The sequence below is a fragment of the Hoplias malabaricus genome, chromosome 6 (genome assembly GCF_029633855.1).
Source record: "Hoplias malabaricus isolate fHopMal1 chromosome 6, fHopMal1.hap1, whole genome shotgun sequence".
Classification (NCBI taxonomy): domain Eukaryota; kingdom Metazoa; phylum Chordata; class Actinopteri; order Characiformes; family Erythrinidae; genus Hoplias; species Hoplias malabaricus.
Genome location: NC_089805.1, coordinates 12,261,869 through 12,271,868, shown reverse-complemented (window position 1 = coordinate 12,271,868; position 10,000 = coordinate 12,261,869). Strand labels below are relative to the sequence as shown.

The following is a 10,000-nucleotide window of genomic DNA, read 5'->3' as shown; positions in this document are numbered from 1 at the left end:
ACCGCTCCACCTTAAAAGATACAGTCGCTTCTTACTCACACACACCGCTCCACCTTAAAAGATACAGTCGCTTCTTACTCACACACACCGCTCCACCTTAAAAGATACATTCGCTTCTTACTCACACACACCGCTCCACCTTAAAAGACGCGTAGTTTCAGAATGTAAACAAGCAGAGAGAACTGTAATTGCCCACAATCGCAGACGTTCCTTTTAACACATGACTGCGGGCCCCAATGATGTCACTTTAGTCACGTACCCCTCTGCGTGTCTGATTTAACTATGAACAATAGAGATTACACACTTTTGACTCCCCAACAGCGTCCCCATCAGGCCAACCGCACCCACAGCATCTGTCACAACATCCAGCTGCACTCTCGCTCCAGATCCACATCTGTCTGTGTCCATCCTTCAATCGGGAGAAGAACAGCTTAACACTGTGGGTCTGAAAGGATGTGGAGAGAGAGGGAGCAAGAGACAGAGAGAGAGAGAGAGACAGAGACAGAGAGAGAGAGAGAGAGAGAGAGAGAGAGAGAGACAGAGAGAGAGAGAGAGAGAGAGAGAGAGATAGAGAGAGAGAGTACAGCTTCAGGCACTGCCTCTCTGGATATATGTTCATGTGCATGTAAGCTTCTTCGTGTGTGTGTGTGTTTCTGGCTGAGTGGCTCTGTCAGTGAGCATCACTCAGCTGAATCACAGTGGAGCTCATCATTAACACACACACACACACACACACACACACAAAGCGAGAGAGAGAGAGATAGAGAGAGAGAGTGAGAGGTGTGTGGGGGTTATTCAGGGCTATGTGTGGTCTGTCTGAGTCAGTGGGCTGAATACTAAACACAGTGTGGCCCGCATCCTGACCCATTTTCATCAACACACACACACACACACTAAGGCCTTGTCATCTACAAATAATGACCAACACAATATTTCCAAAAGTTTGAGGACATTCCTGACAGTGAGTGAACTCCTGGGAAGGGCTTTACACCAAATGCTGGAACATTGCTATGAGGATCTGATGGCATTCAGCCTGACAAACCTTAGTGTTCAGGAACTGATGTTGGAACCATTCCTTCTTGTCTCAAAGTTTCCAGTGCTGAAGGGTTCATAGTCCTCTGGCTGATGCTCTTATTACAACAAAAACAATGTTTTAATGAATTAAATCTTTAATAAAAACTACAGAGGGAGGATGGAGTGATTTAGGAATAAATCTCTGTGTTTCTCTCATGCGCCTCGGTATTTTGCTATGTATCTTTAAGAGTTGCGATTGCCCCCTACTGGACTGGGGTGAAAAGGCAGCTGTTTTTGTATTTGTCTGGACAGGGATATTTTCATAAATGGAGGGAGGAATATTTCAGTGTTCAGAAAAATTCGGATCTGTGCTGACGAGGCCTGACACACCCCCAACACAACACCAGTGCATGATCCCCCACTGAAATCACAATCTACCTGCTCCATGGGGGTCCTGAGTGTGGAGCAACTGTGTGAGAGAGGGCTAACAAAGTATACAGAGCAACAGGTGGACTACACTCTGTAAATATAGAACTACAACGTGCAATTTACAATGTTATGGCTGTGTTGTTTGCAGCAGTGTGTACTGTATGAGAAGAAGTTGAAGCATTTTGTGTGTGTGTGTGTGTGTGTGTGTAATTGAGGTGGTATCAGAGTGAGATGTGCTCTGCCGTGATAATGAGCCTCGTCTGAATTATTAACTAGAGCTGCATCCCCTGGACGTACAGTCCCTTCGGGCAGACACACACACACACACACACACACACACACACACACACACACACACACACACACAGGCTCTGTATGTGCCTTAAATCCTCCCATGATGCATTGCAACAACTACAGCATCACAACACACCATACACTCTCCTTTTCTATGAGTTTATCTCCACAACAAGGACTTCACAGCCACCGGAAATGTCCTTATCACCTGTTAATGTAACTTTTAAAAAGGTGTACATTTGTCTTTGTCTATTAGAACATGTATAAAGTATAAACCGTGTATTATTAGTTTTAAAAAACGTATTCGTAAGTTAGTAGACACCTCTTAGAGTTATGAAAACATAGGATGATTTATATTTATTTCCACTACTGCTCCTCCACCAGGTGAATCAGGTCCTGGTTCTGGTTCTGGAAGCGGGTTCTTGTTTAGTGGCTGTTCTCTCGTGGTTCAGAGCGAGCCGAGTAGGGAGTAAACCGTGGCGTGTAAACCTTGCAGAGCGCTGATTGTCCAGAGAGAGTCATCACTCCACGCCACACAACGCAGACGTCCAGCACCAACTCTCCATCTGTAAACTCTCCAGCTGCAGCAGAGATCTTGTTTGTTTTTATCTGACTCATGACGGCAGCTCGTAAAATTACGCTGTGGTCTTTTGAAGAGGTCCAAACGTTCCTTGGATCAGTGGCCGACGAAAGTGTCCAGCGAGAGCTGGACGCTGCAACAAGGAAGGAACAAACTCTACTGATCTGTCTGAACTGATGACAGAGCTGTGTTCAGTCCCAAAAAACAACAACACATCAATACACCATGAGTAAACATCACTTAACGTTACCGTCGCTGTTGTTGTGGTTTCCAAAGCCCACCGTTCCCCTTAGAGACGGGGTTAGAGACGACACCCAATACATTTCGGGGGGGGGAGCTGTGGGAGTGGGAAACCAACCAGGGACCAATCAGAGAAACCCAGTAGCGTTCAGTAGAGTAGGGACCACGCAGTGGAAAAGCACCAAAAGTGGAGCAGCTGCCCATGAGCTAAGGCCATGCCTAATGCAAGCTGTGGACTAGAGGTGTATAAAGCCATGCTGCACCGTGTTCTCTGAAGATACAGAGCTCCTGCCAATAACCCTGGGGTGATCTTGGATCCAGAGCCAGCACCTGACTTTGATAATGTTCATGTGGCTGAATGCCATCAAAATCCTTCATTTCTTGACAAAGGGTTAAAAGTGCAGGCTCACTGCAGGTTTATGAGTATAATAAATAATATAGCACATGTAATAACCATGTAATAACATTAGAATAGTGTATAGACAAAGCTAACTCTACTCTAGTAAAGGTTTGGAGTGTGATATTCTTCAGCAGAAGATCCAGAATAGTTCTGCCCTCCTCTATTTCCATCTCTCTGTTGTTAATTGGACACAAGTGCAGCTGTAGCCCTCAGGCTGAAAGGGTCCAGGCTGCGTTCCTCAGTTCAGAAGCTCTAGATTCATCCAGTACACACACACACACATGCACACACACACACTCAGGGAGACAGGGCTGCTGGCTCCACCATTCTCTCACTCAGGAATTTCCGTCTTCACGTCTTCCTCAGCAGAAACTGTCCTCTTCACTCGTTGGGTTCCTCCTCTGTAAAGGATCACCTCTGAGGGATGACTCCCATCATTAACAACAGCATGGTGCAGTTTAAATAAACCCAGGGAACACAGTTCCACCGTTTCACAGGTCAATGCTGAGTGGCTGTATTAGGCATGGAGTTCTTACTCATGTACAGCTGCTCCAGAAGAGAGAGAGAGAGAGAGAGAGAGAGAGAGAGAGAGCTCTCGCTTTCATTTGTACTTTCTTCTTTACCTTTCCTCTGTTTCCATCTTTACAGATTGGAAGTGCTTCTACTCTCTCTCTCTCTCTCTCTCTCTCTCTCTCTGTGTGTGTGTGTGTGTGTGTGTGTGCGTGGAGGGGTGGTGTATAAAATCAATAAGTAATTTCAATCAATCAATCCATCTATTCACTGTCACTCTTTCACTATAATTTTAACCTTATCTCTCTCACACTCCCCTCTCTCTTTCTCTCCATCCTCTCTCTCTCTCTCTCTCTCTCTCTCTCTCTCCTCCATTCTCTTTCTCTCCCTATCTCTTTATTTCACTCTTTCAAACACACTCTCACTCTCTTCCTCCCTATCTCTCTCCTTCACTCTATCTTCTCTCTCTCTCCTTCACTCTCTCTACCGTTCTCTTCTTCACTCTTTCTCTCCCTCTCTCTCAAACTCTCTCTCTCTCTCTCTCTCTCTCTCTCTCTCTCTCTCTCTCACACACACACACACACACACACACACACACACATATCAACATCTCCAACATATTCACAGATTGCACACACTCCTGTAAAAGCTCGTAACTCCTTCAGGGACACGTGTGTGTAATTGAATCGAGGGGAGGAAGTGCTGCGGAGGAAACAGGATTAAATCAGGAACAGAATTAATACAGAGATACGTCTTAATATTGTCGGGATAATTCCTGGACGTTACACACGGATCCGGATAGAGTTCACACACCAGTGAACACTGCAGACTCTGCACAGCTTCCACAACATCAGACTCCAACTACAACTGTACCCCATCACAATCAGAGCACTCTCAGAATTAAAGGTACGGTACAGGAACATTACTGTCACTAAAGCTACAAAGAGTGCAGTGTGTCTTTAAAGGTACAGCAGTGGTGTTAGAGTCCAGTTGTGTTCCCTAAAGGTTCATTACATTCTCTTCTCCAGAAGGAGAGGGAGATCTCTGTAATCTTTCATTATACAACTGTAGAGAATAAAAGAACACAATAAAAGTCCTGGAGATGAAACGGGATGAATGACATCAACACAACATCTACAGTTAATATAGAGTAAGGTACAGTTCTGTTCCCTAATTAAAGGTACTGTATATGATCCACCACATAGAGTTTAAAGAGAATATACTGACACCTGTGGGTTTCTTTCACGACAAGAACTGAGAAACGGGGAAGTGGGATTAACACAGATTGTGAATGTAGTTAAAGGTGATGTCCACAATTTTAATCTAAACCCTGTGTGCAAAGCTCTGAGTGTGTCTCCTCTCCATGTGCTGCTCTGTAGTCAGTTTGCTCTGGAAACCGCTGTAATGTGTTTACGAAGCCCCAGTGTCTGTAAATGGGTAAAAAACAAAGTGTCTGGGTCCGGTGCTAGGCTTTCTCTCTCTCTGCTCACGGCAGAGAAACGCCATCTGGAGGTTTTTAGACAACGGAGAGACTCCAAACGCTGAAAAGCACCAACCAAGATGAGGATGTTGCTCTATTCGTGCTCCATAGGGGGGTAACACTGACTTATTTTTGCTGTTACAGTTACATTACTTAAGGTGGAACTGACTCTGCATGAAAGTAAACACATTGCGAGAGGGCTACAAAACTAAACAGCTCGAGTTACACATGGATTTCTATTGGAATTCAAACTGTGAATAAACACTTACAGACAATTTACACTTCTTACTGACACACAGTGCTTCTGAGACACTCTGTGGTCACATCAAACACATCATAATTTTGAAACACCGCCCTCAATTTCAGATACGGCTTACCAAAAGTGTCTTCCTATGGCATCACTTAAAGAACCCATCGTAGCACCTTTATTTTGAAAAGTGTATTTGTTCAGTAACTGTAGCAGTAAAGGATGTACTGACACGACAGCACAGCAAGGGAACACTTGGCTTTACATCACTTTAACTGGTGTCCCTCCATTAGCAGCTCTACAAACCCTGCCTGGTGTTACTCTCGCACAGCTCTCGTGTGTGTGTGTGTGTGTGTGTGTGTGTTGTCCAGTCCCCTGGTCTGACCCACAGACACACTGAGGCTATAATCTGTGTTTCTGGGAACAGTGTATTAATAGTTTTGGGTCGATGCTGCAGGCGGCGGTCGTGAGACACAGGGTTTACACCACGGCTCTCAGACAGGATTACACCATCACTCCTAATAGTCTCTCTCTCTTTCTCTCTCTCTCTCTCTCTCTCTCTCTCTCTCACTCACTCACACACACACACACACACAAACACACACACACACACACAAAAGAATGTGGGGAGGAGGCGAGAGAAAGAGTGAGACAGAGGAAGACAGACAGAAAAAGGAAGACAAGAAAGAAGTATAAGGAGAGAGAGAGAGAGAGAGAGAGAGAGAGAAACACAAAAAAGAAAAAAGAGTGAAAGAGAGAAACTGAGAAGGGAGAGAGAAAATAAGAGAAGACAATAAAAAAGGAGAGAAGAGGAGACAAGGGATGAGAAAAGAGAGAAGAGGAGAGAATAGAAAAGAGAGAAGAGAACAGAAGAGAAAAGAAAAGAGAGAGACAAGGAGAGAAAAGAGAACAGAAGAGAAGAGAAAAGAGAGAGAAGAGGAAAGAAGAGAAATAGAGAGAGATGTGAAGAGAAGGGAAAAGAGAGAAAAGAGAACAGAAGAGCAGAGAAAAGAGAGACAAGGAGAGAAAAGAGAACAGAAGAGAAGAGAAAAGAAGAGAAATAGAGAGAGATGTGAAGAGAAGGGAAAAGAGATAAAAGAGAAGATAAGAAAGAGAAAAGAAGAGAACAAAGAAAATAGAGAAGAGAAAAGAGAAAGAAGAGAAGTGAAAGAGAAGAGAAGAGAAGAGAAAAGAAGACAAGAAAAGATAAAATAGAGAAGAGAATGTGTGTCTGGACAAATTTACAGAATGTTTAAGTGTGTGTGTGTGTGTGTGTGTGTGTGTGTGTGTGTGTGTGTGTGTGTGTGAATTAAAAGCACATTAAAGAGCCAATGCCAACTGTTCCGGGGCCAACATGTGGGAGCGTGCAGAGCCTGTTTTCCACTGCTTTATTTGATTGAATCAACTTGTTGTTTCTCTCTCTCTCTACCAATCAGAGCCCTCCGCACTCTGCAAAGCCTCATGGGAACAAGTGAGTGACACCCAGCTGTATGTCTCTGGCTGCACAAACAAGTCCTGGGAAATTAATCCAGACTTAAATCCAGTTTAGCGCCATGAGCTTAGGATTAGTTAGGCCCCGCCCCCTCGTCTTGTTCTGATAAATGTCCACTTTAATGATATCAACATCACACAAAGAGCAAAGGGTTCTTTCAAAAACAATAAACACACAAAATAACAACATGAGATTAAAGGGCCCATACCCTAGGTTTCTACTGCATTTTATTCTAATAACCTTTATTCTTTCATCATTTCTTCTAAAATGAATCCTATTTATTGAGGGTTTTTTCTTGTAAACAGCTTCTGCTCTTCTGACAAGGCTTTATCTCAGAAGTCAGAACATTGCTGTGAGGATTCCATGGCATTTGGCCTTTACAGGGCATTAGAGAGGGAAGGTTCTAATGTTCTGGATCACAAATACTACTCTACCTCAGCCACTCCGGAGAACACAACTCTACAGTCTGGTGCTTGGGGGCTCTACACTCCTCTAGCCCACACTTGGCATTGGGCATGTGACCCTAGGATCATATGCAGCTACTCCATACACACTTAGAGGCTTAGAATTAAACAGACGGTTACTGTTACTGTCCCTGTGACTACACTTATTTACTATGTAAATAAACTCTTTTTTTCTTTCTCAATATCTTTCTCTTTCAGTCCCCCTTTCTCTCTCTCTCTCTCTCTCTCATTGAGAGTATGTAAATTTTAAAAGTGAAACACACATTCACCCCTTCACTCAGTCATCCAGGCAAACCAGCAAAGAGCAAACACACATTCACCCCTTCACTCAGTCATTCAGGCAAACCGGCACAGAGCAAACACACATTCACCCCTTCACTCAGTCATCCAGGCAAATCAGCAGAGAGCAAACACACAGCATTCATCCAGTCAAAAAGAGGAAACACACAGCTCCTCACTGACCGTCTGAGCATCCCACGAACATTCACTCAGTCACTCAGCCTTTCATTCATTCAGTCATCTGGTCAAACCAGTCAAGGACAAACTTACACCTCCTCACTGACTCTGAGCATCCCACAAATAGTCACTCATTCACCCAATCATTCAGAACATTGCATATTCATACATTAATTCGTTTATTTATTCAGTCATTCATTCTCTCATTACATTGTTCGTTCTTTCATTTTTCTCATTCTCTCTCTCCCCCCTCCAGTTCATTGTTGTCTATCTATCTATCTATCTATCTATCTACATATCTATCATTGTCCCACTCCATTGTTTCTGTACCTGCTTCTCCTTTGTTTAGTTTGTCTCTCTTTCTCTTTTCCTCCTTCTTCCCCTGCCTCTCTTTCTGTCTCTACCCTTTATTTATTTCTCTCTCTCTCTCTCTCTCTCTCTCTCTCTCTCTCTCTCTCTCTCTGTCTCTCTCTCTCTCTCTCTCTCTCTCTCTCTCTGTGTGTGTGTGTGTGTGTTTCCAGATCAGACACTACGTCTCGTGGCCTTACTGACTTGGACGGCCTTGTGTGTCCCCCGGGTGACCCAGCACACACACACACACACCTCGCTGCTTATAAGCCACTACAGGAAACAGCAAAACGTCATCATGTGTTTGGTTTGCCCTTCATTACGACACACACACACACACACACACACACACACAATAACAGATCGCTTTTCTGTTGTTTCCCTTCCACATGCTGCAAGCAAGGAACTCACTGACCGCACCCCCTCCCTAACACACACACATACACACACACTTGTATGAATGCTTTGTAGGAACTTTACATAGACATCCATAATTACCACTACCCCAAAACACACCTACACACGTATGACATTGTGGGGACTAGACCTTAGTCCACCAAGAAAGGCAGGTCCCCACAACGCCAGTGTGTAAACAGACTGTAGTCCCCACAGTGTGATATAAACCTCATACACACACACACACATGTCCCTGTGAACAGTCAGTGGAGGACACAATAACGGAAACAACCACAACACACTGTTACTGAGGTTCCACGGCAAATAAATAAGAATGTTCTTGATAATGTTGTCCTTGACAATTGTTCTATGGAGAACCATGGGTTCTGGGCAGAATCATCTGTGTGTTAAATGGTTCTTGGCCTGTTGGCATGGTTCCTCAGATAGAGAGTGTGTTGTGTATAGAGGTACACAGCACCAGTAACGGGTTCTACTATCATAACAATAGCAGAACCTTTTGGTTGTTCATAGAACCATTATCAAAAAGGTTCTGTGCATAGAACCGTATACAGCCTGCTCTCCAGGACCTAAAGTTCTAAACAGAACCACTTTCTTTAATCAAGGACTCTTGATCGATCTGTCTATCCATCCATCCTCTCACCCAGAGAACCAGGCTCTCTGAGTTTCTCCGAGCGTTCATGGTTCTGTACAGAGCCACTGTGTTCACCAAAGTAAATAAATGTGCTATTTCTTCACATGGAAAGAACCCATTAAGGATCATTTTTAAGGTGGAAGATGAAGTCCCCAGTCCCTCCTTTGGCTGTAGAACCCCTGCCCAGCCTTTAGAGAACCACAGTCTGAATCACTATTATCCAAAACATGAATCAAATAACAATCGTTTAAAGGTGGAATATGAGCTCATTGCCTTGGAATAACCCCTCTGGAATCATTTTAAGGTGGTACAGAAACACCCTGGGGTCTTGCCTTTGCTGCAGGAGCCTTGGAGAAAATTCTTGCTTTGTCTTGCCCCTAGAACCATATTTCTACATCTGTCATGTTTATCCTTTACTAGAGAACAGCTAAAGAACCATGTTTTAGAATAAATGCTTCAACAATCATTTTTAAGGTGGTCTACGAACCCTATTCTTTACTTTGCTAAAGAAGAAGCCTTGAAGACCTTGATAGAACATTTTATGAATAATTTAATGTGGTACACAAACTCCTGGAGAACTTTTGGAGAGATGTGCCTTGCCTTAGAACCAATGGGGAGAACAACTGAAGAACCCTATTTTAGAGTAAAGTCTGCAACAATCATTTTTAAGGTGGTCTAGGAACACCCATCCATGTCTTTAAGAAAGTAGAAGCTTTACATACCTAGAAAGAACCGATTAAGGAACATTTTTAAGGTGGTACATGAACTCCCCAACGTTTGGAGAGACCTTAGGACCATATTTAAGGTGGTAAATCAGACTGCAATTTCTATGGCGAACACCTGAAGTGCCGTATTTTAGAACGAAGCATGCAACAATCATTTTTAAGGTGGTTCTCACCTTTGCTGAACCCTTGGAGAAAAATGCCCTGCCATATTTAAGGTGGTACATCAGCCTGCTGTTTACTAGAGAACACCTGAAGGACCATAACAGTGCAACA

At 43.7% G+C, this 10,000-nt stretch overlaps 1 protein-coding gene across 1 annotated transcript in view; it reads right to left on the bottom strand.

Annotated features, from left to right (window-relative positions):
• Positions 1-10,000, bottom strand: part of foxo6b (forkhead box O6 b) — a 29,647-nt gene that overhangs the window by 18,922 nt on the left and 725 nt on the right. The gene's annotated exons all lie outside the window — the stretch shown is intronic.